The 20,086-nt window shown below is 43.1% G+C and overlaps 1 protein-coding gene across 4 annotated transcripts in view; it reads right to left on the bottom strand.

Moving 5' to 3' along the window:
• ghrb (growth hormone receptor b) overlaps positions 1–12,328 on the bottom strand; it is a 37,993-nt gene extending 25,665 nt beyond the window's left edge. Inside the window, exons 1-2 of one of the 4 annotated variants that reach the window (XM_085165727.1) lie at positions 11,887–12,328; positions 9,953–10,098 (exon numbers count right to left, since the gene is read on the bottom strand). The gene's annotated coding sequence lies outside the window, so the exon portion shown is untranslated. Of the gene's footprint in view, positions 1–9,952 lie in introns of all 4 variants that reach the window. The other 3 variants (XM_085165726.1, XM_085165725.1, XM_085165729.1) reach the window with 3 other exon arrangements.
• Between the last annotated feature and the right edge of the window lie 7,758 nt (positions 12,329–20,086).

A 20,086-nucleotide genomic window follows, 5' to 3' on the forward strand; every position in this document is an offset into this window, starting at 1 on the left:
CTGCCAACTGGCATAATTTGCAGATGATGTTGTTTGCAGCCACTGCAATGCTTTCGACCAAAACAGGCTTGATGACACCATCAACATGCGCTATCGAGGTAGAGTGGTATAGTCAAAATCTCTACCGTTGGCCAAATTCATATTGTTTCTACCGTATACCGTTTATACCGCCCACCCCTACTTGAAAAAAAAAAAAAGAAGTTATAAATACTATCACTTTTCCTTTTCCATCCAGGGAAACTTTGTAAAATACAAATAAAAAGTCCAGCGATTTGCAAATTTCACAACCCCATATTTTATTTACAATAGAACAATGAAAAACATATGAAATGTTTAAACTGAGAAAAAAAAGCCAGATGATCCCAGAGGATGTTTTCCAAAAAGAATTTGAGATTTCAGTTTGTCTGACCACAGAACACTTTTCTACTTTACCTCAGTCCAGTTTAAATGAGCTTTGGCCGAGAGAAGATGGCAGTGTTTCTGGATCATGTTTACCCCTTTGCATGAACAAATGCATTAACCTGCATTTGTGGATGACACAGTGACCTGTGCTCACAGACAGTGGTTTCAGAATCATGCCTATTTTTAATGCAGTGCTGTCTGTGGGACTATAGATCACAGTATCCAATACTGATTTTCAGTCTTGGCCCTTGCACACAGATATTTCTCCAGATCTTTTAATGGCATCATGCAATGTGGATAATGAGATATTAAACCCTTGGTCATTTTATACTGAGGAACTAAAACTGTTTCACAATTTGGTTGTGCTTACTGACCTCGAAACCAATTTTATGTGGTACACGTGCTCAAAAATCTGTCAAAAATGTTTTAGAACAACTTTGGTAAGCTACGAAGCCGCACCACTTGATGGATTGTGGGAGCATTACAACTACCATAGTCAGGAACCTCGCGGAGTAATCTGGGTCCAAAACTCCGTCTGCTTCAGGTCCCAAAGTCAAACGAACACTGCGGGATCACTGAGAGTTAAAAACTGTCTACATTTTTCATCTTTAGTAAAATGATCAGCGTTGCTGCTTTACCAGGTGTAACAAAAAAGTTTAACATCCAGGCATGAAAACAGAATTTATTAAATTTCACAGAGTTAGAAGTTAGCAGGAAGTTAGCTCGCTAGTTTCCACCTAAACATGATATGCCATGTTAAAACATACAGGTCATGCTATCACTTCCAGCATAAATGAAGACAGAAAACTAAACAACAGTGACTTGATGCATTCTCAATCATCCAGGAAAATAAATCTCCAAAAGTTGATTCTGTTCATCTGGACGTAGCTCAAACCAGCGTTCTTCCCTGTCCAGGAAGAACGCTGGTTTGAGCGTGGAGTCAAGGAGGCCATTTACCTGAAAAGGGAAAGGCCATCTCTGAATCGAGGAGGGGGCCTAAGGGTACATCTTTCACCATCTTACAATGCTGTGATTGCAGCCATCCCCCAACTTTCTGTGAATGGTACTCATGGCCATTGATCAGTGGTCTTTGGTCAGTGGTTGTTGATCAATGGTCATGAGAATTTGCATAATTATGATCTCGGAACTGACCTCACAGCCCATTGTTCCTTCAGTGGGCTGGTTTCAGTCATTATGCAAATGTACTGTTTATAAGTTTGGGGAAACCTGCAGTCAGCTGAGACTGAAGAAGTCACTTGGATAAGTGACGAAACGTTTCTCCCAGAAAACGCTACGTCCAGATGAACAGAATCAACTTTTGGAGATAAACAACAGTGACTTTTGTAGAGTTAGTGAAGTTGGACTAGCTGGTATATAATGATGTGCTACGTGATCGCTAGCGACACAGCTATGTTAGCATAACATAAACACAGTGAAGCTGGAGGATGAAAGCTAACCTTTTTCGACTCAATAAAAGTTAACATGAGGGTTCCTGATGGTTAGAGACAAATGCAATTGCATGGCAGGGTGCTTTAAATGGACCAAACTTCAGTTAGGAGAACAACTGAGATAATCCATCCACAATACGAGGTTAGTTATTAATATACTGCAACAACATGGGAATAGAGCAGCTGCGAGAGAATTCAATATCGATGAATCAATGGTACAGAAGTGGAGGAAGCGCAGTTTTTGGTTTTGCTCATATTTCAAAATGTGCTTCTTCTCTTTGCTATTACTGCCAACTGGCATAATTTGCAGATGATGTTGTTTGCAGCCACTGCAATGCTTTCGACCAAAACAGGCTTGATGACACCATCAACATGCGCTATCGAGGTAGAGTGGTATAGTCAAAATCTCTACCGTTGGCCAAATTCATATTGTTTCTACCGTATACCGTTTATACCGCCCACCCCTACTTGAAAAAAAAAAAGAAGTTATAAATACTATCACTTTTCCTTTTCCATCCAGGGAAACTTTGTAAAATACAAATAAAAGTCCAGCGATTTGCAAATTTCACAACCCCATATTTTATTTACAATAGAACAATGAAAAACATATGAAATGTTTAAACTGAGAAAAAAAAGCCAGATGATCCCAGAGGATGTTTTCCAAAAAGAATTTGAGATTTCAGTTTGTCTGACCACAGAACACTTTTCTACTTTACCTCAGTCCAGTTTAAATGAGCTTTGGCCGAGAGAAGATGGCAGTGTTTCTGGATCATGTTTACCCCTTTGCATGAACAAATGCATTAACCTGCATTTGTGGATGACACAGTGACCTGTGCTCACAGACAGTGGTTTCAGAATCATGCCTATTTTTAATGCAGTGCTGTCTGTGGGACTATAGATCACAGTATCCAATACTGATTTTCAGTCTTGGCCCTTGCACACAGATATTTCTCCAGATCTTTTAATGGCATCATGCAATGTGGATAATGAGATATTAAACCCTTGGTCATTTTATACTGAGGAACTAAAACTGTTTCACAATTTGGTTGTGCTTACTGACCTCGAAACCAATTTTATGTGGTACACGTGCTCAAAAATCTGTCAAAAATGTTTTAGAACAACTTTGGTAAGCTACGAAGCCGCACCACTTGATGGATTGTGGGAGCATTACAACTACCATAGTCAGGAACCTCGCGGAGTAATCTGGGTCCAAAACTCCGTCTGCTTCAGGTCCCAAAGTCAAACGAACACTGCGGGATCACTGAGAGTTAAAAACTGTCTACATTTTTCATCTTTAGTAAAATGATCAGCGTTGCTGCTTTACCAGGTGTAACAAAAAAGTTTAACATCCAGGCATGAAAACAGAATTTATTAAATTTCACAGAGTTAGAAGTTAGCAGGAAGTTAGCTCGCTAGTTTCCACCTAAACATGATATGCCATGTTAAAACATACAGGTCATGCTATCACTTCCAGCATAAATGAAGACAGAAAACTAAACAACAGTGACTTGATGCATTCTCAATCATCCAGGAAAATAAATCTCCAAAAGTTGATTCTGTTCATCTGGACGTAGCTCAAACCAGCGTTCTTCCCTGTCCAGGAAGAACGCTGGTTTGAGCGTGGAGTCAAGGAGGCCATTTACCTGAAAAGGGAAAGGCCATCTCTGAATCGAGGAGGGGGCCTAAGGGTACATCTTTCACCATCTTACAATGCTGTGATTGCAGCCATCCCCCAACTTTCTGTGAATGGTACTCATGGCCATTGATCAGTGGTCTTTGGTCAGTGGTTGTTGATCAATGGTCATGAGAATTTGCATAATTATGATCTCGGAACTGACCTCACAGCCCATTGTTCCTTCAGTGGGCTGGTTTCAGTCATTATGCAAATGTACTGTTTATAAGTTTGGGGAAACCTGCAGTCAGCTGAGACTGAAGAAGTCACTTGGATAAGTGACGAAACGTTTCTCCCAGAAAACGCTACGTCCAGATGAACAGAATCAACTTTTGGAGATAAACAACAGTGACTTTTGTAGAGTTAGTGAAGTTGGACTAGCTGGTATATAATGATGTGCTACGTGATCGCTAGCGACACAGCTATGTTAGCATAACATAAACACAGTGAAGCTGGAGGATGAAAGCTAACCTTTTTCGACTCGATAAAAGTTAACATGAGGGTTCCTGATGGTTAGAGACAAATGCAATTGCATGGCAGGGTGCTTTAAATGGACCAAACTTCAGTTAGGAGAACAACTGAGATAATCCATCCACAATACGAGGTTAGTTATTAATATACTGCAACAACATGGGAATAGAGCAGCTGCGAGAGAATTCAATATCGATGAATCAATGGTACAGAAGTGGAGGAAGCGCAGTTTTTGGTTTTGCTCATATTTCAAAATGTGCTTCTTCTCTTTGCTATTACTGCCAACTGGCATAATTTGCAGATGATGTTGTTTGCAGCCACTGCAATGCTTTCGACCAAAACAGGCTTGATGACACCATCAACATGCGCTATCGAGGTAGAGTGGTATAGTCAAAATCTCTACCGTTGGCCAAATTCATATTGTTTCTACCGTATACCGTTTATACCGCCCACCCCTACTTGAAAAAAAAAAAAGAAGTTATAAATACTATCACTTTTCCTTTTCCATCCAGGGAAACTTTGTAAAATACAAATAAAAAGTCCAGCGATTTGCAAATTTCACAACCCCATATTTTATTTACAATAGAACAATGAAAAACATATGAAATGTTTAAACTGAGAAAAAAAAGCCAGATGATCCCAGAGGATGTTTTCCAAAAAGAATTTGAGATTTCAGTTTGTCTGACCACAGAACACTTTTCTACTTTACCTCAGTCCAGTTTAAATGAGCTTTGGCCGAGAGAAGATGGCAGTGTTTCTGGATCATGTTTACCCCTTTGCATGAACAAATGCATTAACCTGCATTTGTGGATGACACAGTGACCTGTGCTCACAGACAGTGGTTTCAGAATCATGCCTATTTTTAATGCAGTGCTGTCTGTGGGACTATAGATCACAGTATCCAATACTGATTTTCAGTCTTGGCCCTTGCACACAGATATTTCTCCAGATCTTTTAATGGCATCATGCAATGTGGATAATGAGATATTAAACCCTTGGTCATTTTATACTGAGGAACTAAAACTGTTTCACAATTTGGTTGTGCTTACTGACCTCGAAACCAATTTTATGTGGTACACGTGCTCAAAAATCTGTCAAAAATGTTTTAGAACAACTTTGGTAAGCTACGAAGCCGCACCACTTGATGGATTGTGGGAGCATTACAACTACCATAGTCAGGAACCTCGCGGAGTAATCTGGGTCCAAAACTCCGTCTGCTTCAGGTCCCAAAGTCAAACGAACACTGCGGGATCACTGAGAGTTAAAAACTGTCTACATTTTTCATCTTTAGTAAAATGATCAGCGTTGCTGCTTTACCAGGTGTAACAAAAAAGTTTAACATCCAGGCATGAAAACAGAATTTATTAAATTTCACAGAGTTAGAAGTTAGCAGGAAGTTAGCTCGCTAGTTTCCACCTAAACATGATATGCCATGTTAAAACATACAGGTCATGCTATCACTTCCAGCATAAATGAAGACAGAAAACTAAACAACAGTGACTTGATGCATTCTCAATCATCCAGGAAAATAAATCTCCAAAAGTTGATTCTGTTCATCTGGACGTAGCTCAAACCAGCGTTCTTCCCTGTCCAGGAAGAACGCTGGTTTGAGCGTGGAGTCAAGGAGGCCATTTACCTGAAAAGGGAAAGGCCATCTCTGAATCGAGGAGGGGGCCTAAGGGTACATCTTTCACCATCTTACAATGCTGTGATTGCAGCCATCCCCCAACTTTCTGTGAATGGTACTCATGGCCATTGATCAGTGGTCTTTGGTCAGTGGTTGTTGATCAATGGTCATGAGAATTTGCATAATTATGATCTCGGAACTGACCTCACAGCCCATTGTTCCTTCAGTGGGCTGGTTTCAGTCATTATGCAAATGTACTGTTTATAAGTTTGGGGAAACCTGCAGTCAGCTGAGACTGAAGAAGTCACTTGGATAAGTGACGAAACGTTTCTCCCAGAAAACGCTACGTCCAGATGAACAGAATCAACTTTTGGAGATAAACAACAGTGACTTTTGTAGAGTTAGTGAAGTTGGACTAGCTGGTATATAATGATGTGCTACGTGATCGCTAGCGACACAGCTATGTTAGCATAACATAAACACAGTGAAGCTGGAGGATGAAAGCTAACCTTTTTCGACTCGATAAAAGTTAACATGAGGGTTCCTGATGGTTAGAGACAAATGCAATTGCATGGCAGGGTGCTTTAAATGGACCAAACTTCAGTTAGGAGAACAACTGAGATAATCCATCCACAATACGAGGTTAGTTATTAATATACTGCAACAACATGGGAATAGAGCAGCTGCGAGAGAATTCAATATCGATGAATCAATGGTACAGAAGTGGAGGAAGCGCAGTTTTTGGTTTTGCTCATATTTCAAAATGTGCTTCTTCTCTTTGCTATTACTGCCAACTGGCATAATTTGCAGATGATGTTGTTTGCAGCCACTGCAATGCTTTCGACCAAAACAGGCTTGATGACACCATCAACATGCGCTATCGAGGTAGAGTGGTATAGTCAAAATCTCTACCGTTGGCCAAATTCATATTGTTTCTACCGTATACCGTTTATACCGCCCACCCCTACTTGAAAAAAAAAAAAGAAGTTATAAATACTATCACTTTTCCTTTTCCATCCAGGGAAACTTTGTAAAATACAAATAAAAAGTCCAGCGATTTGCAAATTTCACAACCCCATATTTTATTTACAATAGAACAATGAAAAACATATGAAATGTTTAAACTGAGAAAAAAAAGCCAGATGATCCCAGAGGATGTTTTCCAAAAAGAATTTGAGATTTCAGTTTGTCTGACCACAGAACACTTTTCTACTTTACCTCAGTCCAGTTTAAATGAGCTTTGGCCGAGAGAAGATGGCAGTGTTTCTGGATCATGTTTACCCCTTTGCATGAACAAATGCATTAACCTGCATTTGTGGATGACACAGTGACCTGTGCTCACAGACAGTGGTTTCAGAATCATGCCTATTTTTAATGCAGTGCTGTCTGTGGGACTATAGATCACAGTATCCAATACTGATTTTCAGTCTTGGCCCTTGCACACAGATATTTCTCCAGATCTTTTAATGGCATCATGCAATGTGGATAATGAGATATTAAACCCTTGGTCATTTTATACTGAGGAACTAAAACTGTTTCACAATTTGGTTGTGCTTACTGACCTCGAAACCAATTTTATGTGGTACACGTGCTCAAAAATCTGTCAAAAATGTTTTAGAACAACTTTGGTAAGCTACGAAGCCGCACCACTTGATGGATTGTGGGAGCATTACAACTACCATAGTCAGGAACCTCGCGGAGTAATCTGGGTCCAAAACTCCGTCTGCTTCAGGTCCCAAAGTCAAACGAACACTGCGGGATCACTGAGAGTTAAAAACTGTCTACATTTTTCATCTTTAGTAAAATGATCAGCGTTGCTGCTTTACCAGGTGTAACAAAAAAGTTTAACATCCAGGCATGAAAACAGAATTTATTAAATTTCACAGAGTTAGAAGTTAGCAGGAAGTTAGCTCGCTAGTTTCCACCTAAACATGATATGCCATGTTAAAACATACAGGTCATGCTATCACTTCCAGCATAAATGAAGACAGAAAACTAAACAACAGTGACTTGATGCATTCTCAATCATCCAGGAAAATAAATCTCCAAAAGTTGATTCTGTTCATCTGGACGTAGCTCAAACCAGCGTTCTTCCCTGTCCAGGAAGAACGCTGGTTTGAGCGTGGAGTCAAGGAGGCCATTTACCTGAAAAGGGAAAGGCCATCTCTGAATCGAGGAGGGGGCCTAAGGGTACATCTTTCACCATCTTACAATGCTGTGATTGCAGCCATCCCCCAACTTTCTGTGAATGGTACTCATGGCCATTGATCAGTGGTCTTTGGTCAGTGGTTGTTGATCAATGGTCATGAGAATTTGCATAATTATGATCTCGGAACTGACCTCACAGCCCATTGTTCCTTCAGTGGGCTGGTTTCAGTCATTATGCAAATGTACTGTTTATAAGTTTGGGGAAACCTGCAGTCAGCTGAGACTGAAGAAGTCACTTGGATAAGTGACGAAACGTTTCTCCCAGAAAACGCTACGTCCAGATGAACAGAATCAACTTTTGGAGATAAACAACAGTGACTTTTGTAGAGTTAGTGAAGTTGGACTAGCTGGTATATAATGATGTGCTACGTGATCGCTAGCGACACAGCTATGTTAGCATAACATAAACACAGTGAAGCTGGAGGATGAAAGCTAACCTTTTTCGACTCGATAAAAGTTAACATGAGGGTTCCTGATGGTTAGAGACAAATGCAATTGCATGGCAGGGTGCTTTAAATGGACCAAACTTCAGTTAGGAGAACAACTGAGATAATCCATCCACAATACGAGGTTAGTTATTAATATACTGCAACAACATGGGAATAGAGCAGCTGCGAGAGAATTCAATATCGATGAATCAATGGTACAGAAGTGGAGGAAGCGCAGTTTTTGGTTTTGCTCATATTTCAAAATGTGCTTCTTCTCTTTGCTATTACTGCCAACTGGCATAATTTGCAGATGATGTTGTTTGCAGCCACTGCAATGCTTTCGACCAAAACAGGCTTGATGACACCATCAACATGCGCTATCGAGGTAGAGTGGTATAGTCAAAATCTCTACCGTTGGCCAAATTCATATTGTTTCTACCGTATACCGTTTATACCGCCCACCCCTACTTGAAAAAAAAAAAAGAAGTTATAAATACTATCACTTTTCCTTTTCCATCCAGGGAAACTTTGTAAAATACAAATAAAAAGTCCAGCGATTTGCAAATTTCACAACCCCATATTTTATTTACAATAGAACAATGAAAAACATATGAAATGTTTAAACTGAGAAAAAAAAGCCAGATGATCCCAGAGGATGTTTTCCAAAAAGAATTTGAGATTTCAGTTTGTCTGACCACAGAACACTTTTCTACTTTACCTCAGTCCAGTTTAAATGAGCTTTGGCCGAGAGAAGATGGCAGTGTTTCTGGATCATGTTTACCCCTTTGCATGAACAAATGCATTAACCTGCATTTGTGGATGACACAGTGACCTGTGCTCACAGACAGTGGTTTCAGAATCATGCCTATTTTTAATGCAGTGCTGTCTGTGGGACTATAGATCACAGTATCCAATACTGATTTTCAGTCTTGGCCCTTGCACACAGATATTTCTCCAGATCTTTTAATGGCATCATGCAATGTGGATAATGAGATATTAAACCCTTGGTCATTTTATACTGAGGAACTAAAACTGTTTCACAATTTGTAAGCACAGCTTTAACTCCATTTTCCAGCCCTTTTAAAAACAATTCTCATACTTGTCTTCAAATTATGCATTTTCTCAGTTTAAACATTTCAGGACCTTAAAAAAAACGAAAACAAAACAGTAAAATATCTTTTGGGTGAGACTGCATTGAGGTTTTTTTGTTGTTTTTTTTTAACTAGGACAGGGCTGTCAGATTTTATGAAAACAGGAAACTTAACACCGTGACAGGCAGGGGAATTCCACCTCAGGTTTAAGACTTTAAAGCTTTGTACTCAGTTACTTCACAAAACATTCAGCCACATTCAAATGAGATTTTATTCCTGCAAATAAGAAGAGAATTTTCTCATTAAGAAAAGCCTCCTATATTTCATGGAAGTCTGTTTTTCCCTTCAGCTTCGAGATGTTTTGGAAAGACATTCTTCTCAGCACATCATCTCCAGCTCCACCCTCCATTCATTAAAAACCAGACTTTCTTCTAATTCTTCAAACTGGTCTGAGGAATAGTTCTCCAGGATGTCACTCACTTTCAGTGCAGTCCTTGTATCTGATCATTTTCAGAGGAATTTTGTTTTATTTGTTTGTTTAAACAGTATCTAAAAGTCATGCCGTAAAGAAATAGGAAAAATTCCAGCAAGACCTGACACAGGACCTGAAAGATACATCTGTGTCCTCAGCAGATCCATCTACTGTTCACTGAAGCTTCTCAGAAATTGTCTCAGTGTAAGGTTGGTTATCAAGAAGCCATTCCAAGGGAAACAGGGAGAAAATACTGAAGTATGCCATAATATACAAGAACTGGAATAAAAACAGTGACAACAGGTCTTATGAATCCAAATTTAAAATTGATAGTTCAAATTGTTGTCATGGAGTTCAGAAAAGAGGAGCAAGATTGCATGTCATTGTGTTGAGGCTCTGTCATGGTTTGGGGCTGAATTTGCGGTGTTGGGGATAATGTTAAAGTTGATTAGGAAATTATGAATGAAGGAAGTACAGTAAGATTTTGATCTACCATTCTGATTCCATCTGGAAGGCATCTGATATGCTTAATCTTTCAGCATGACAGTCTCAAACACCCTGACAGTGCAGTAAAAGCAGACCTGGATAGAAAAGATGGCAGACAATGGAACAGAGCAAAGAGCTTTGAACGTCCCTTGAGAAACCCGGAGAAGTAGTCCTGAAAACTACATAAAGAAATTACAAGAATAATTGCATTTGCATGTTTCAATAAATCTCTGCACCTACTTCCTATTTTCCTGGTAAAATACAGAGACATTGTCAACCTTAGTTCTTAGCATTCTCCCCAGATGATTCAGTTTTTGACTCATTCAGTTAGAGAATCTTCTTCCTGGAAATCCAAGAGTCCTCCAGCACAGCCAGTACTCCAGATGACCGCTAAAGCTCTGTTAGAGTGGTAGAGGGATCCCAGGCTATTTTGAGGCCCTAGTTACTACTGGTGGCTCTAAATATCTTTAGTTTTTGAGTTATTGAGGCTAACGTGTTCACAGGAACCCTTAGAGCTTTAGAAATGGTTTCATACCCTCTCCCTGATCTGCACCTCGCCACAGGTTTTAACGTTTTTTGTCCTGACATGCAGCGTTAATTATAGGAGCTTAAACGCACACTTTTGAACATCTCTAAACTATTGTCTAGTCCCCTAAGGTTGCCACGAAAGGAGCCTAGACAGGTTCTAGATGCATTTTCAAAAATTGCTGATTCAAACAAGATGTATCTGATGCCACTTTGCATTCAGAGTCATATAATCACATAGTGCTGTGCCAAAGTTTTGAGTCACCCCTCATTTCTAGCTTTCATATTATCCAAATATATTTTCACTACATGTTAGCTGAAGATATTAAAAATGGAATGCAGCGCTGCAATTCATCATATTGTAGGAGTTAATCATTTCCCTTTGTAACGTTCCTAAAATCCATGAGGCATTTGGAGTATTTCATTTTTTTCAAGTTACAAGTAGTGTCATTGCCAAATATTTGATTATTTTTTAATTGTTTTTCCAATAATCAACGAATTGATTAATATGTGCTTCTTCTTCTTATGTATCCCCCCCACAAAGTTCTGTTTTGTGTGACAATCCAAAAAGTAAACTTTTTTAGGTTTCGTAAAGATCTAAAACCCCCAAATTGCTCAGTTTACTCAGTTAAGACGAAGGAAAGGAGAAAATCCTCATGAAAAGACACATGAAAAGAAATCCACATGACTAGAGAATTTTTGCTTGGAAACATTACATAGCTTAATTGATTAATTAGTATTTTCTCAAAATAATAATAATAAATAACCAAAGTAAAAATTTAATTAGTATTAAAGTAGTTCTAAACAAAAGTAATGAGCAGGTGGCAGCACCCTTACAAACCCCGTTTAGTCCCAGAATAATGACGTCTTGGTTTGTTTACACAGTCGGAGTTGTGTCCTTTCCCCTCTTCAGTCTAACCTCATGAAAACGTGAACGAGAAGCTCTGACAGTATCACACACAACACAAGCAAGGCTTAATCTACTGCGTGTGGGATTCCCAGATCCACTGGTGGCTTTTAGATCCGCGTGGGTTACAACACACATCTGTAACTCACCGCAGTGTGCTCGGTCCTGGAGGTCTCACTGCTGTCCTGGGTAAAGCTGTAGCAAAGGCGAACGCACGCAAGAAGAAAAAAAAACAAAACTAAAACTCCTACTTCGCTCAGGAAAGAATGGCCTCCGGATTATCTCTGGTGGGAGCCGTGATGATTTTTTATGTTACTTTTATTTTTGTATTTGTTCACAGAATGCGGGATGAGCTGGCAGCGCTGTCGAAGAACGCCTCGCTGTGTGTCAGTCGGCAGCAGATGTGATGTGTTTACGCTGTGGAGAAGCAAAGAGTGGCGCCATCAACCGGTGGAGTCTGAGAACAGCAGGAAAACAGTGAGAAGGCGCTCACCGGACACTTTATTAGGTACACCTTGCTCCTGTCTGTCTTCATGGCTCTGTGGGATTTAGATGTGGTGGCTGTGGAGGCCATTTACGCACAGTGAAGTCATTTTCATGTCCATGAAACCAGTTTGAGACATGGTGCGTTCTCCTTTGTGCTCATAAAGGGATGGGCAAGGTCAGCAACGATCAGGTAGGCTTTGCTGGTAAATGATCCAGGGATCCATGTTGTTTATGCCAAATTCTGAGCTTTCCATCCAAATGTCACAGCAGAAATCTATTTTGGTGAGCCTGTGTGCGTTGTAGCTTCAGTTTCCTGTTCGCAGCAGACAAGAGTGGCACCTGGTGTGGTCTTCTGCTGCTGTAGCCCATCTGCATCAAAGTTTTGCATAAGAACCACATGTGATGCTTGTCTGCACACTTTGGTTGTAATGATGGGTTATTTGAATTTCTGATGTCTTGCGGTCGAAGCAGTGTGGCCATTTTCATGTGAATTTGCTAGATCTTTTCCCTATATATTTCTATTTTTTTGAGTAAGTAATATACCAATTTTTTTTCAAAACATTTGCCTTATTTCTTCCCAATTTAACATTTTTTTTCTTGTTGAGTTACAAAATTTACAAAAAAACTAAACCTTTTAGTATTTTCTTAGTCTGCTACAGATTCTTATTGTATTTTTTCACTCTCACCTTTTGTCCTTTGCAATAATCATAAGTGTGTCATGTGCATTTGTCTTTATTTGTTTTATAAAAAATGTCAATATTTTTCTGTCATTGTTGAAAATGCTCTGGAAAAAAATGGATAACACAGTATCATCTAAACAATTCAATATATTTACGTGATTACGTGCATTAGTCAACCTTTTTAATAAAGCTCTTACAGCTGATTGGTAGCTGCCATGGGTGCTGAGAGAAACTGTGAGAGAAACTTAACAAATGGCTGAAAAAAGCTCAGCTCCAATTTGGACTCTACATGTGGACTAACAGAGCGAATGCCTCCCAGCCTGTGGAGTCACATTTCAGTGCTTTTCCATTCAGCAGTACATGTGAGTTCTCACCCAATCATATGTCAGCTACAGCTTGTTTTTGACCCTGTCCTCAGACCACCCCTCAAACCACCCATCACTCTCCACATGCTGGGTGGTTTGAGGGTAACATATAGGATCTCATAGCACACACAGAGACACACACATATTCTGCAGTTTTGATATTTGAGATAGGACGCAAACTCAGTCAATATAGGTGAAAAGTTATGGTTATAAAAGAAGCCTTATGTTAGTGATATTAGACTCTCAGGGGAAGAGGATACAAAATCACAGAACACCCTATGTTGAAATTTTCACCAGGTATATACTTAGACTGCTCTTACAGTTCAATCACAGTAACTCAAAGAATCTCATAAAAATCATTATCATCAGTATCATCATGATTTGGAGCTGCTTTGTTTTTGGTCGGATGAAGAGCAGATGTGGTTGCAACTTTACCAAGATGCATTGAATAGGTCAGTGGTTCCCAAACTTTTTTCGCTGGCCCCCCCTTTGTTTTACAGAAAAATGTTCGCGCCCCCCCCCCCCCCCTCGCACACACACGCACGCACTAACACATCCTCCAACCACACACACCCATATTTTGCTCAATTGCGGTTTATTTCACACCTCAAACATTTAGTAAACAATTAAGCAAATACAAGTAATCTGCAATAAATTACAGGTAGTAAGAAAATAAACTACTAACTCTTTTACGCTACGTCCGCACCTACACGGGTATTTTTGAAAACACAGCTGTTTCGTCCACACGTAAACGGCATTTCGAATCACTGAAAACGGAGCTTTTTTAAAACTGTTTTTTTTGCGTTTATGCATGGATGGAATACAGAGTTCATCACGCAATGTCAAAGGTATGTGCCTTTTTTCACGTCAGCTGTGCACCACGTTATTGCTTATATGAGAGGAATTGCAGAATGGCAGATATTCAGATTAACAATATTTTGTCTCTATCTTCAGGTTTTACACCTTACATATACATACACAGTTACTGTTCCTCCATTTACAAAGGCAGAGGGGTCACAGTGTAATTTTTTTTACATGTAGTTGTTTTTTTTCCTGTGTAATAATATTCAACATTGCTATCAATACATTTTTCCCAAAAAAAGCCTCTCTGTGCAAAATGGTCTTAAAAACATAAACAGCTGTGGGATACTGTTTGTCTGTGATTTAGACAGGGAGGACAAATCGTGGCAGGATCAGCCTGATGTTATTTGTATCCCGCTGTAACTTTACTGTATAAAGAGCTAACATCTCCAAAATGTCAGGAGAAGTTAGTCATTACAACAAGTGTTTGTGAACTAAAAATCAGGAATGTGGGATACTGTTTGTCCATGATTTAAACAGCCCAGCGGTGTTCCCGATGCAGGGAAAACCAATCTTGCAGGGGAGACCTACCTTTGCACTTGTGCAAGTGAAACCAAAGGGAAGATATGCTTCACCATATTTTCTAGTCTTTGGATTAAAATGAAGTTGTTTTGGAAACATATTCAGCAATGCTTCATCATCTCCTGCTTTGTGTTTGTGTGGGAGCCCCGTGCTAGCAGTGTCCAAGCATTGTTGTTGTTGTTTTTTTCCCCTTTTCATGCCGCGACCCCTGCAATGGCTCTGCGCCCCCCCTAGGGGGCGGGACCCACACTTTGGGAAGGTCTGGAATAGGTTGACTTTTTTTTTCATATGTTGATGTATTTTAAAGAAAGAATCCTGAATTTATTCCAATAGAGATGGTTTAGACATGTGCAGTGGAAGGGTGGTGGATATATTCAGGAGGAAAAGTGAAAGGCCGCAGAGGAGGTTCATGGATGTGGCGAAGGAAGACGTGCAGACGGTTGGTGTGGCAAAGGAAGATGCAAGAAGAGAGTGAGGTGAAGGAAGAGGATTTGCTGTGGTGACCGCTAAATGGAACTGCCGAAAGAAGAAGAAGAAGAGGAAGATGTGTTTGGCATAACTTACAGAGGTTCAATAAAGACGTCCCCAAAATATTTAACAATTATCTCTATACTAGTTTTTTGTTTTGGTTATTGTTGCATATGTAAGGCAGTGACTGGAATAGGTCACAAGGTGTCGCTGTTGAGCTGCATATACATTGTAAATTTTAGCAATTTTGACCATTTGTCCTCTGCAGGACAGCGTAGTTCAGATTTCTCGTTCGCGCGGACGCCATCTTTGTTCAGTGTTTACTGTGATTTGCAAAGGTAAGCACTGTCAGAGGTGTACTGCATTGTTTTTTTTGTTTAAAAATAAGTGTTCCACTGTGTAAAATGGCGGTTTGCTAAGCATATATTGTGTTTGTTGGGAGGTTCATGTATTGTCTGATGAGAGTATGAGAAGTTTGTGTGCATGTTTCATTTGGTAATATCTGCCGCAATTTCAGGCTACATTCCCGCTAGTTAGCAGAGCACTCATTCGGGAAAAGTAATGCAAGATGAAGCATTAGCTTTCCAGCTACAGTTTGCTGGTAGTCCAGCTATGTTAGTTTTGTCTCATACACATTCCTGAGACCGAGGAATTTTGTAAAGACATGATTATTTTTGCTTAATGTGTTTTTTTATATATTTGTTGTTGTCTTTTACTATGTCGATAATCACGCAGTGTTTACTGTGATTTGCAAAGGGCCAGCAGCAGAGTTGGAGTGGTGCTTGCCCCAGCATCTGAATAAACGGCGCGGTCCGAGCCACAAATTGAACGCCTGTGTCCGACTGGTCTCTCTACTGTGCACCCCAATCCAACACAAACTTACACAACGCAGAGTCCGGGGTGTAGGGAGGCCCCTGCACTGGTTGGGTTACACATACATGCCTTCTTATTTTACTAAACTGTTACCTGGATTTCACCTAGAATGTATTTGACGAGGAGCAGACAGTCACTCAGCAGTATAGTATGTAAAAAATAGTAAGAGCAAATGCTCTAGCACATTTGATGCTAGAGTTATATTATTATTCAAAATACTAATCACCAGAACGACAATACTTCACCAAAAAAAAAAGGGGGCATGAGCAAGAATTTATAGTCCTGTGTCCGGAGCATCCATCAAGCACCACTACAGCACAGGTTTGTGATACTGTCGCAGTGGTAACCAGTGCCCTCTAGAGGACCAAGTGTGCACACAAGCAGAAACACAATAGAACTACAGCTTCTATTATTATGCTCCATCAGGCTGACAAAAATAGAGGCTACTGTGCTTTTAAACATCATTAGCAAACTTTTACATTTTTTGGGTGTGATCTTTCTTTTCTATTTTTCAGTTTCACACATAATACCTTCTTGATCTACTGATTTTACACACCAGGTGAAAGAATTTCTGCTTTCTCAATCATGCCTTACACATTATGTGTAGACCACAGAAGGGCAACTTCATCATTTTAGCACCATCCATCTTCATCCGCTTTATCCGGGGCCAGGTCGCGGGGGCAGCAGCCTAAGCAAAGAGGCCCAGACCTCCCTCTCCCCAGCCACCTCCTCCAGCTCATCCGGGGGAACACCAAGGCGTTCCCAGGCCAGCCGAGAGATATAATCTCTCCAGCGTGTCCTGGGTCTGCCCCGGGGCCTCCTCCCGGTGGGACATGCCTGGAACACCTCACCCAGGAGGCGCCCAGGGGGCATCCTTGTCAGATGCCCAAACCACCTCAGCTGGCTCCTTTCGACGTGGAGCAGCAGCGGCTCTACTCTGAGCCCCTCCCGGATGGCCGAACTTCTCACCCTATCTCTAAGGGAGATGCCAGCCACCCTTCGGAGGAAGCTCATTTCCGCCGCTTGTATCCGCGATCTCGTCCTTTCGGTCACTACCCACAGCTCGTGGCCATAGGTGAGGGTAGGGACGTAGATCGACCGGTAAATTGAGAGCTTCGCTTTTACACTCAGCTCCCTCTTCACCACGACGGACCGGTGCAGCGTCTGCATTACTGCAGCTGCAGCCCCAATCCGTCTGTCGATCTCCGGCTCCCTTCTCCCATCACTCGCGAACAAGACCCCGAGATACTTGAACTCCTCCACTTGGGGCAGGACCTCATCCCCGACCCGGAGTGGGCACTCCACCCTTTTCCGGCTGAGAACCATGGCCTCAGATTTGGAGGTGCTGATCCTCATTCCCGCTGCTTCACACTCAGCTGTGAACCGCTCCAGTGCGAGCTGGAGGCCCTCACCCGATGAAGCCAACAGAACCACATCATCCGCAAAAATCAGAGATGAGATCCTGAGGCCACCGAAGCGAAAGCCCTCCGCCACTTGGCTGCGCCTAGAAATCCTGTCCATAAAAATTATGAACAGAACCGGTGACAAAGGGCAGCCCTGGCGGAGCCCATCACCCACCGGGAACGAGTCCGACTTATTGCCGGCAATGCGAACCAAGCTCTTGCAACGGTTGTATAGGGATCGAATGGCCCGTAGCAATGGGCCAGACACCCCATACTCCCGCAACACCTCCCACAGGACACCCCGAGGGACACAGTCGAATGCCTTCTCCAAGTCCACAAAACACATGTAGACTGGTTGGGCAAACTCCCATGCACCCTCAAGTATCCTCGAGAGGATGAAGAGCTGGTCCAGTGTTCCGCGACCAGGACGAAAACCGCATTGTTCCTCCTGCATCAGAGGTTCGACTAGCGGACGAACTCTCTTTTCCAGCACCCTGGCATAGACTTTCCCGGGGAGGCTGAGGAGTGTGATCCCCCTGTAGTTGGAACACACCCTCCGGTCCCCCTTCTTAAAGATGGGGACCACCACCCCGGTCTGCCAATCCACGGGTACTGCCCCTGATCTCCACGCAACATTGCAGAGGCGTGTCAACCAGGACAGCCCTACAACGTCCAGAGCCTTCAGGAACTCGGGGCGGACCTCATCAACACCAGGGGCTCTGCCACCAAGGAGTTGTTTAACTGCCTCAGTGACCTCGCCCCCGGAAATTGGCGGGTCATTCCCCTCATCCCCAGACTCTGCTTCCTCCTCGGAAGACGCGTCAGTGGGATTAAGGAGGTCCTCGAAGTATTCCTTCCACCGCCTGACAATTTTCTCAGTCGACGTCAGCAGCGCTCCGCCAGCACTATACACAGTGCAGGTAGAGCACCGCTTTCCCCTCCTGAGACGCCTGACGGTTTGCCAGAACCTCTTCGAGGCAGTCCGAAAGTCTTTTTCCATGGCCTCTCCGAACTCCTCCCACACCCGAGTTTTTGCTTCAGCCACTGCCCGAGCCGCATTCCGCTTGGCCTGTCGATACCTGTCGGCTGCCTCCGGAGTCCCACAGGCTAACCAAGCCCGATAGGACTCCTTCTTCAGCCTGGTGGCTCCCTTCACCTCTGGTGTCCACCATTTGGTTCGGGGATTACCACCACGGCAGGCACCAACCACCTTGCGGCCGCAGCTCAATGCAGCAGCTTCGGCAATGGAGGCCCTGAACATGGTCCATTTGGACTCAATGTCCCCTGCCTCCCTTGGAATGCTGTTGAAGCTCTGCCGGAGGTGTGCGTTGAAGATCTCGCGGACTGGGGCCTCTGCTAGTCGTTCCCAGCACACCCTCACTACGCGTTTAGGTGCACCAGGTCTGTCCAGCGTCCTCCCCCGCCACCTGATCCAACTCACCACCAGGTGGTGATCAGTTGACAGCTCAGCTCCTCTCTTTACCCGAGTATCCAGAACATATGGTCGCAGGTCTGGTGATACGATTACAAAATTGATCATTGACCTACGGCCTAGAGCGTCCTGGTGCCACGTGCACTTATGGACACTCTTATGTTCGAACAAGGTGTTCGTTATGGCCTCCGTGAATCGCAACCTTATCGTGGTGGAGGGATTTGTGTGTCCCAGGGATCCCAGGGGCTATGTTGTCTGGGGGCTTTTGCCCCCTGGTAGGGTTTCCCATGGCAAATTGGTCCTGGGTGAGGGACCAGACAAAGAGCGATTCAAAAGACCCTTATGAAAAAAACACCGAGGGAACAGTTTACCCTGCCCGGGATAGGGTTACCGGGGCCCCGCCCTGGAGCCAGGCCCGGGGAGGGTGCCCGAGGGCGAGCGTCTGGTGGCCGGGCCTTAGTCCATGGGGCCCGGCCGGGCACAGCCCGAAGAGGAGACATGGGCCCATCCTCCCGCAGGCCCACCACCCGCAGGAGGCGCCATAGGGGTCGGGTGCATTGTGTGCCGGGTGGCGGCCAGGAGCGGAGGCCCTGGCGGACTGACCCCCGGCTGCCAAGACTGGCAATAGGGACATGGAATGTCACCTCTCTGGTGGGGAAGGAGCCTGAGTTAGTGCGTGAGGTTGAGAGGTACCGGCTAGATATAGTCGGGCTCACCTCTACGCACGGCTTGGGCTCTGGAACCAGTCTCCTGGAGAGGGGCTGGACTCTGTCTCAGTCTGGAGTTGCCCCTGGTGAGAGGCGGCGGGCTGGGGTGGGTATTCTAATATCCCCTCGGCTTGCTGCCGGTATGTTGGGGTTTTTCCCGGTGGACGAGAGGGTTTGTTCCCTGCGCCTTAGGGTCGGGGAACGGGTCCTGACTGTCATCTGCGCTTATGCGCCGAGTGGCAGTTTGGAGTACCCAGCCTTCTTAGAGTCCCTGGGGGGGGGGGGGGGGGGGTGCTGGAAGGTGCTCCACCTGGAGACTCTGTTGTCCTGCTGGGAGACTTCAATGCTCACGTGGGTAACGACAGCGAGACCTGGAGGGGCGTGATTGGGAGGAACGGCCTCCCTGATCTGAACCCGAGCGGTGCTTTGTTATTAGACTTCTGTGCTAATCATTTTAGCACCAATTAATGTAAAAATCCTGGTTAATTCCTAAGACTTGAACTATTTCTTGCAGCTATTTGTTGCATAATGACAGACCACTGCTGGGCTATA

Source organism: Neolamprologus multifasciatus, chromosome 7 (assembly GCF_963576455.1).
Source record: "Neolamprologus multifasciatus chromosome 7, fNeoMul1.2, whole genome shotgun sequence".
In the NCBI taxonomy this organism is placed as follows: domain Eukaryota; kingdom Metazoa; phylum Chordata; class Actinopteri; order Cichliformes; family Cichlidae; genus Neolamprologus; species Neolamprologus multifasciatus.